At 37.2% G+C, this 10,419-nt stretch overlaps 1 pseudogene; it reads right to left on the bottom strand.

Moving 5' to 3' along the window:
• Positions 1 to 10,296: 10,296 nt before the first annotated feature.
• On the bottom strand, positions 10,297 to 10,416 carry LOC123931979 (annotated as a pseudogene).
• Positions 10,417 to 10,419: the final 3 nt, after the last annotated feature.

The following is a 10,419-nucleotide window of genomic DNA, read 5'->3' as shown; positions in this document are numbered from 1 at the left end:
TTATGCTGTTATCTATCAAATGTTTAATAGTACTTTTCAGCTCTACTGTCTTCATTTTGTGTTTTAATAGTTTCTATTTCTTTACTAAGTTTTCCTTGTTTCCTTCATATCACTGTAACTCATGTTGTCTTCATAAAATATCCAAATAAACACATCAGTTCTTGACATCAGCTAGGTCAGTGATGTGTTTTATGTGTAACTCTAGAAACAACATATACATGACATGTATACTATAATACAAAAATAAGATCTATGGGGGCGCCTGGGTGGCTCAGTGTGTTAAGCCTCTGCCTTCAGCTCAGGTCATGATCTCAGGGTCCTGGGATCGAGCCCCATATCGGGCTCTCTGCTTGGCAGGGAGCCTGCTTCCTCCCCTCTCTGGCTGCTGCTCTGCCTACTTGTAATCTCTCTCTCTCTCTCTGTTAAATAAATACATTAAATCTTAAAAAAAAAAAAAAGATCTATGCAGTACAGTGGTTGAAGTGAAATGGAGTCCTACCAAAACAATAAAGTTGTGCAGCTGGTAGAAATGTAAAATGGGACAGTTGCTGTGTTAAACAATATGATGATTCCTCAAAATTTTAAATACAGAATTTAAATTTTAAATATAGAATTATCATTTAATCCAATTCCACTTCTAGGTATATACCCAAAGAAATTGAAAGTGGGGATTTCAACAGATATTTGTACTCCAATGTTTACATTATATCACAATAGCCAAAGGTAGTAAAAAACCAATGTCCACAACAGATGAATGGATAAAATAAATGTGATAAATATATCTATGAAGATATATATAATCGTATATGTATATATGGTGTGGAATACTATTCAGCCTTAAGAAAGGAAAATTTTGATGTATGCTACAACCTGGATGAACCTTGAAAACATGCTAAGTGAAATAAACCAGACACAAAAATGACAATATTGTATGATTCCACTTCTATAGGGTACCTAGAAAAGTCAAATTCATAGAGACAGAAAGTAGAGTATTAGTTCTCAGGAGTTTGGGGGAGCAGAGGCTGTGGCAAAGGGGAGTTATTTAACATGTACAGAATTTTGGTTTGGGATGGTGAAAAGTTCTGGAGATGGATAGTGGTAGTGCTTGCACAGTTTAAATGTACTTAAGTGCTACTGAATTGTGCACTTAAAAAATTGTTAAAATGGTAAACATTGTTACATATTTTATCACAATAAGAAAAATAATGAAGAAAACATAGATACCAATGTATTTATGAATGAGAAATGATTATAATTTATAACTATAAATTATTATAATTATAATGATTATAATCCTTAATCATGAGTGCATGACATCCAAGTGAAATCATAAAGTAAAGGATTAACAGATTTATCCGTAAAAATAACACTCCTGTCTCAATAGCCCCTTGAGCAAAGTTAAAACAAATTAAGCCTAAAATTTTTGTTCCATGTATGAGAAACAAAATATTGACTATATTCATAAGCAGTTTTTTTCGTTGTTTTTTTTTAAGATTTTATTTACTTATTTGACAGCGAGAGAGAGAGAGAGAGAGATCACAAGTAGGCAGAGAGGCAGGCAGAGAGAGAGAGAGATGGAAGCAGGCTCCCTGTCGAGCAGAGAGCCTGATGCGGGACTCGATCCCAGGACCCCGAGACCATGACCTGAGCTGAAGGCAGCGGCTTAAACCACTGAGCCACCCAGGCGCCCCATAAGCAGTTTTTAAAAAGATTCATTTTTAAGTAATCTCTATACCCAACATGGGGCTCAAACTCACAACCCTGAGATCAAGTCATGTGCTCTACTGACTGAGCCAACCAGGTGCCCCAATAAGCAGTTTCTATATATCAATATGAAGATGAACACACTGATGTGAAAAAGAATGAGCTAAGGATATAAATGGAGATAGAATAAAAATAAATGTGTATATGAAATCATATCTAAATTTATGAGATATAGAGAAATATCATTAAATATTCCATATTGGTCTAAAGACTAGCAAATTTTTATAAAAATCATCTATCCTTTTACCATAATTTTATGCACTATTATTTCCAAATGAATTTGGTGTAAAATAATACACATACAACTTTCCTAGAGAGTATTTTATGCCCTTATTTAAAATAAACATGTTCTTGAATGCAACCTATTTAAAAAGAATATACTTCAAGGTAGTGGTTAAACTAAAGTGAAAGATTAAATTTTCCATAGAATTATTTATATTAGCAAAGTTTGGAAACAATCAACAATTATGAATAGGCAAATAAAATATTCTATTCCAAAAAAATGGAAATCTGCACAGGCATTAATAATAATTATGTAGAGACAAAATGACTGATACGAGATCTCAAGAAATGAGAAAAAATGGGTTACATACAAAAATAGGTCTCCCCGGGCACCTGGGTGGCTCAGTGGTTTAAGCCGCTGCCTTCAGCTCAGGTCATGATCTCAGGGTCCTGGGATCGAGTCCCACATCGGGCTCTCTGCACTGAAGGGAGCCTGCTTCCCTCTCACTCTCTCTGCCTGCCTCTCTGCCTACTTGTGATCTCTCTCTGTCAAAATTAATAAATAAAATCTTTAAAAAAAAATAGGTCTCCCCAACTTTGTAAATAGATGAGCCTAAGGCAGAGGCTTTAACCCACTGAGCCAACCAGGCGCCCCTATATTTTTTAATGTTGGAAGAAACCAAAGGACAGTCCTTTGTGGTAGTTGAAAATTATGAGATTCAAATACCATGTCAAAAGTCACTGGTATACAGCCACACTCAACCACTTTCACATTGTCTATGGCTTCTTTCAAGATACCGCCTCAGAGAGTTCAGCAGTTGTGATAGAGACCCTGTAGCTCACAAACTCTAGGATATTGACTGTCAGGCCCTATATAGAAAAATTTTGCCAACTCCCACACTATGCTCAGATGGAGTACCAATGCCTAGCAGATAATGGAATCTATTGGTCCAAGTTTGGTGAATCACTTAGACATTAGGCATTTACCTCAAGACCTGAACTTTTAAAAGCAATCACTAGGAATGCCTGGGTGGCACAATCAGTTTTGACCCAGGTCATAATCTCAGGGTCTTGAAATCAAGCCCTGCATTGGGCCTTGGGCTCCATGTTGATCATGGAGTCTGCTTGAGACTCTTTCTCCCTCTGCCCCCCACCCACCACTTGCTCTAAAATAAATAGAATCTTTCTTAAAATTTTTTTTAAAAAGCAATCACTTATACCTAGGCATAAATAATTTAACATAATATGGCCCAAATAAGGAGACAGTAGGAACAGAAGGGTAATTTTTCTGACCTTCCAAGAAAGCAATGAGAGGTTTTCCACCAGCTAAATGAATAGAAATTTAAAAATTCAGTATAGAAGTGAAGAAAATCCCCCATAGTGATGGTGGTAGAGGAGGCCACATCTCTTGAGCATCAGGTATAGAAGGCAACCAGTTAGGATGGGTCATACTAAAAAATTGTGGCCAAGGATAATGCAGACCCTCTTCATAGTAAACACTCAGGAATAGTAGAAGTAAACTGAATCAAAATTTTTTTTTTTTTTTTAAAGATTTTATTTATGGTCTATGGATGTCACTGAATTATAAAGCATTAATGGAATATTTTAAAATCTTGAATGTCTACCCTGACATTCTGCTATTTACATAAACTATCTGCCCAAGAATACAGAAGACGCTGAAAAATGTAGTTGTCCCTAAAGAGTCATTGTATAGCTTGAGAAAAGGGAGAGAATAACACTCATTTCTTTGGAATTTAGCACTATGTCGGTGTGCTATAAAAATAAACTTAGTAACTATAGTTCCCCAAATTCTAATCACAACTTTGTTTTATTTCCACGCTGTTAATTTTGGCTTTCTCATCCTTGAAGCTAACAGAATTCCAGGAATTAAAAGAGTAGGTTTCTTTCACTCTAAGAGAACAAAAAAATTTTACAAGGTTAAACCATTAATATTTCCCCTGTCCCTCACAGCTACCAAAAAAAAAAAAAAATCAGATAATAAAAAAATCCTAGGAAATGTTCTCACTAATAATATTGAATTTAATACTTCGGAATTTTTGCTGTCTTTTTGAAATAAACACTAACCTCTGATTAGTCTGTAATTATGCTTAATACATTTATTTTTTTAAGATTTTATTTATTTATTTGACAGACAGAGATCACAAGCAGACAGAGATAGAGAGGAGAAAGCAGGCTTCCCGCAGAGCAGAGAGCCCGATGTGGGGCTCAATCCCAGGACCCTGGGATCATGACCTGAGCTGAAGGCAGAGGCTTTAACCCACTGAGCCACCCAGGCGCCCCCATACATTTAATTTAAATTGTCTTCTATGTTTTATGAGATGTATACATGTAAAATTTCTTGTTAAAATAAAGGGTCACTGGTTCTTTCTTCATACATGCATAAAAAGGTAGTAAAATTTATGAACCTGCTACATTTATTTAAATAAAACCTTCTTTAGGTTCAATAAAACCTGCTTTAATTTAAAGTATACCAGTGAGTATTTCAGAAATTACCTATGACCTAAGTTAACAGTTATGATTAAGAGCAGACATAGTGAATCATGGGAAATGTTCCTTGCTCCTAAAAATCACAGAAAATGAGCTCTCACTTCAAGATCAAAAGCTTCTGCACAGCAAAGGAAAGAGTCAACAAAACAAAGAGCTAACCCACAGAATGGGAGAAGATATTTGCAAATGACACTGCAGACAAAGGGCTGATATCCAAGATCTATAAAGAACTCCTCAAACTCAACACTCAAAAAACAGATAATCACATAAAAAAATGTGCAGAAGACATGAACAGACCCTTCTCCAAAGAAGACATACAAATGGCTAACAGACATATGAAAGAATGTTCATCATCATTAGGCATCAGGGAGATTCAAGTCAAAACCACATTGAGGGACTTGAGGGGTGCCTGGGTGACTCAGAGGGTTGAGCCTCTGCCTTCAGCTTGAGTCATGGTCTCAGGGTCCTGGGATCTAGTGGGAAGCCTGCTTCCCCCGCTCTCTCTGCCTGCCTCTCTGCCTACTTGTGATCTCTCTCTGTCATATAAATAAATAAATATAAATTTTTTTAAAAGCCACATTGAGATACCAACTTACACCAGTTAGAATGGCCAAAATCAACAAGGCAGTAAACAACAAGTGTTGGAGAGGATGTGGAGAAAGGGGAACCCTCTTACACTGTTGGTGGGAATCCAAGTTGGTGCAGCCACTTTGGAAAGCAGTGGAGATTCCTTAAGAAATTAAAAATAGGGGCACCTGGGTGGCTCAGTGGGTTAAGCCGCTGCCTTCGGCTCAGGTCATGATCTCAGGGTCCTGGGATCGAGTCCCGCATCGGGCTCTCTGCTCAGCAGGGAGCCTGCTTTCCTCTCTCTCTCTCTGCCTGCCTCTCTATCTACTTGTGATCTCTGTCAAATAAATAAATAATCTTTTAAAAAAAAGGAAATTAAAAATAAGGGGTGTTTGGATGGCTCAGTCAGTTAGGAGTCAGACTCTTGATCTTGGCTCAGATCTTGATCTCAGGGTCTTGAGTTCAGGCCCCGCTTTCAGCTCTACTCTGAGTGTGCAACTACTTGAAAAAAAAATACACTGGGGCACCTGGGTGGCTCAGTGGGTTAAAGCCTTTGCCTTCGGCTCAGGTCATGATCCCAGGGTCCTGGGATTGAGCCGTGCATCAGGCTCTCTGCTCAGCAGGGAGCCTGCTTCCTCCTCCGTCTCTCTCTCTGCCTCTCCGCCTACTTGTGATCTCTATCAAATAAATAAATTAAATGTTTTTTAAAAAATTAAAAATAGAGCTATCCGACCCTGCAATTGCACTACTGGGTATTTACCCCAATGATACAGATGCAGTGAAAAGAAGGGCCATTTGTACCCCAATGTCCATAGCAGCAATAGCCACAACCGCCAAACTGTGGAAAGAGCCAAGATGCCCTTCAACAGATGAATAGATAAAGGAGAAATGGTCTATATATACAATGGAATATTATACCTCCATCAGAAAGCATGAATACCCAACATTTGTATCAATATGGGTGGGACTGGAAGAGATTATGCTGAGTGAAAAATCAAGCAAAGAGTCAATTATCATATGGTTTCACTTACTTGTGGAGCAAAAGGAGTAACATGGAGGACATTAGGAGAAGGAAAGAAAAGTGAATTGGGGGAAATCGGAAGGGGAGATGAACGAAGAGAGACTGTGGACCCTGAGAAACAAACTGAGGGTTTTGGAGGGGAGGAAGTTGTGGGGATGGGTGAGCCTGGTGGTGGGTATTAAGGAGGGCACATACTGCATGCAGCACTGGGTGTGGTGCATAAATAATGAATCTTGGAACACTGAAAAAATAAAAAGAAAAGAAGAAAATGAGCTCTCCTACTCTTTTCCCTAAATATTGTCCTGCCTGTTTATCATGTCTAGAAATCTGTTAGTCATCATGGTACCCCAGCCAACACTGGGGAATATATAATGAAAAACAGAAGAGAATCTGAGTCTCTGAATATTTCATTTTGGTCATGAGTGAAAAATCTCTAGAACCTCTCCCCCCTGGCCAAAAGCCCGTTATAAGACTCAATATACTTCCTCATTGCTTTGGTTGGTTTGGTATTTTTACTTTTGCTGAGTGTATCCAAACTATATCAAATACCTAAGGGCAATGGTTCTTAGTGGGAGCTACAGATGCAGAGATAAAACTGATTCCATCACAGCCATCAACCACCTCATGTCTGGTGGGGCATGAAATACACACACACACACACACACACACACACAGTCACTGCCTTGGCATTAAATGCTGTCCTACAAGTTTTACAAATGCTTAATGGAACCAGACACCTAATACACTCAATGTCAGGAGGAAGAAGTGGACAGATATTGAAAGAATATTCAAATAGCTAATAAATACTCAGGAAAAAAATGGAAATGTAAACCATGATACCTACCAGAGTAGCAAGCATTTTTTTTTTTAAACTGATGCCAAATATTGTCAAGGATATGGAGAAAGAATATTCATACACTGTTGGTGGGAGTGCCAGTTGGTATTTTTGGAAACCTATTTAGAAAAATTAAACTTACTAAAGTTGAGCACAGTCATACTCGTGACCTAACCCATGAAACTCCACTTTCAGTATATGGAGAAATACATGCACAGGTACGACCACAACAGTCTGATAAGGAGCTCTGATCTCCCAACACAGTATTTCCAAGAACACATAATGAATTTTCAATGCTGGATTGGTCCTTTTACGTGGGTGGTGGCTGGTACTACCCGGCTGCAAAGCCTTCTTAGGATTGTGCTGGGAACTCTGAATTTGTTGTGTCCAAAACAGAATTTCAAAGACTAGAAAATCAACAAATGGACCTAGAAAAGTGATTAAAGATTTCCAATTCAAAACAAAAGAACCCAATACAGTCATACAGTTTTAAGGGACAGGCTAATTGCAATACAAAAACAAATATCTCAAAAATAAAATCTTTATATAATCGCACTCATGAGATGTAAAAATTCCAAATAAAACAGTAGCAAATGAAATCCAGCAGTGCACCAGAATACATACTTCTACCAATAATTAACCTGGGTATATCCAGCAATGGGAGAAAATCAATCTGTCAATATAAATTATCACATTAACAAATTAAATACTATACAATTGCAGGAAGAGATGAAGAAATGACATCTGATAACTCAGGAGCCCTTTCAACTTAGATACAAGGATTTTTACTCGGGAATAAAAGAAAGCATTAGAAGGCCATCACTTGAGAGCATGATGCTAACTACCATTCCATTATAACAAGCAAACTTAGTGACTGAAATACCCAACGTTAGGGCCTTCTAGTTATGGCATCATTCCTCAACACAGTTTCAGATCCCTAAAATGGAAATAGGTAATGGGAATCAGTATTCCCATGGTAAAGTTTGAGATCACCAGTTTAAATTAGGTCAAACAAATTTCATTCACTAGAATACTCTTTTTAGTTTCTTAAATTGACAAGGTGCTTTTGATTTTTCCTTAAGAGGGGATTTAGTAGGTTCTATTTTATAGGCCTCATTAACCAGAAAATCCCAGTTTCTCATGTACTAGTCAGTACTGGTAATCTTTGAGACATAACTTCAGAAGTTCTGGGACAATTTTAGTTGCATAAGTTGCTTCCGCATATTGATTTAGGGTTTATTTTTCTAGCTTCATAGTCCAGGGTGACAGGGACCATGTAGATACTGGGGAAAACAAGGCACAGTTCTGGCCCTCCAACTGGCCAGATGCAGCTTGGTTTTCTCCAAGACACGGTAAAAGGTATTTTCCACTGAAAAGAGCTTCAGGCACATTCTACAACTTCTGATATACAACTTAACTATCATTCTTTTTCCAACAATCTGTAATTGTTTCAATTTTCTCTTTAATTCAGAATTTATATATACATATGGTAGGACTACATTTTCAAAAGTAGTTGAAAGGTTCACCAATCTTACTAGCGTATAATGGAACTTTTTAATGGAGAGCTCTAGCAGTCTCTGTCTTAAACAAATGACCAAACTTAGCATTAGCAATAGTGAGAAAAATGGGTATTATGTGTTTCTGGTATATAGCAATATGAAGTATGTATCACCAAATATGGTGTATTCTTGCAAAAAATGTTTAGGTCTCTGGCTCTAACTTGACTTTATGAGAGATACAAAGGATAGAAGCACAAATTATATCTCACCATGATGGGAGAAATAAATCAAGAATGCATGGCATTCTACAAAACAGCTTTCCTTAACATTTCAAGAAGTCTTTTCAAGATTAAAACCTAGACACATGATAACCAAATGCAATGCCTGAATATAGAAAAGATGCTGGTTAGAAAATAGCAGTAGGATACCTTGGGAGTACTGGGAAGTGAATACATATGAAGTGAATACAGAAGAATATTACAGAATTATTGATAAATTTTTCTGTGACCATGGTATTAAAGGATGTTCTTACTCTTAAAAGATGCATGTTAATATATTCAGGAAAGAAGTATCACTTCTACATCACAAGATAATGGTGAGTATACATATACATACCTAAATTTCAGACAGAAAGCAAATATGATCAAATGTTAATAATTACTGATTCTAAATAGAGTATATGGATGTTTATTATACTGTTCTTTAAATTTTTCTGAGTGTCTGAAATTTGTCATAATAAAATTTGGGGAAAGAATTCCCAAACGGACAATTTTTTGTTTCTTTTTAATTTGTAATTTATCTCAAAATGTGAGCAGAGAATTTAAATCACTGGCTACTTCTGTTTGAATTCATTAAATGCAAATTGCTTCCCCTCTCCCTCGTTCTTCAATGGGCATATTCCTGTCTACGTAACATCTTAACATTTACTTAATCCACATTTCTTTTCGGCCTCCATTTTTTTAATAATTTTTTTTAAAGATTTTATTTATTTACTTGACAGAGAGAGATCACAAGCAGACAGAGAGGCAGGCAGAGAGAGAGAGAGAGGGAAGCAGGCTCGCTGCTGAGCAGAGAGCCCAATGCGGGACTCGATCCCGGGACCCTGAGATCATGACCTGAGCCGAAGGCAGCGGCTTAACCCACTGAGCCACCCAGGCGCCCCTTGGCCTCCATTTTTTATGCAGCTTAAGGGATAGACTCTTCATAAAAATCCTCTCAAGTTTCTTTGTGCTTTTCTAGATTTTATCCATAATGAACTATCTGAAATTCAAATGGATGAGTGGTTATGGAAGCTTTTCAAAATGCATCACACCAATGTCCATTCTTTTCCTAAGAATTCACTAGTAGTCATACTAATGATGAAGATAATAAGAAAATAGCAAACATGTATTGAGCGTAGGCTACATTCAAGATACCCTTCCAAGGATCCGATGCATACTAAATTCATGCAGTCTCTGCAACAGGACTATTAGCTACCATCACCAACATTTTCAAGACGATGCCCAGAGGAGAGAAACATTTTCCCCAACATCCCATAGGAAGTAAGGAGATGGAATGGTGAGGACTGTAAGTATGGTTTGTGCCATCTGTGAGAGATCTCCCGTATTTGTTACATTTGATAAGGTTATTCTCTAGGATGAATTTGCCAAAGTTTAACAAAGGTTCAATAGTGCTGGAAGGCTTCTATACCTTCATTAAATGAAAACTATTTGTTATAAATTATGCCTTTATAGGCTTAAGGAAGTTGTGACTCACACATTAGCCAAATCCTATGGTATGAATATTCTGCTATTCCACTCACAGGTGACAAATGAAGCATTTCTTACTCAAATTATATTGTGATTTGTCTTGTTTTTAAAACTGAATGTTGTCTCAAATTATTTCTGGAAAGGGCAAACTTTTAAACTTGTAATCATTCATGAGCTGATTGATACTTTTATTAGCAATAATCGCGCCTCAGATAAACCTCATTGGCTACGATACTGCCACTGCGCAAAGCTGAT

Source organism: Meles meles, chromosome 19 (assembly GCF_922984935.1).
Source record: "Meles meles chromosome 19, mMelMel3.1 paternal haplotype, whole genome shotgun sequence".
Lineage (NCBI taxonomy): Eukaryota > Metazoa > Chordata > Mammalia > Carnivora > Mustelidae > Meles > Meles meles.
Note: the sequence above shows the minus strand (reverse complement) of the source record. Positions and strands in the feature narration are given on the sequence as shown.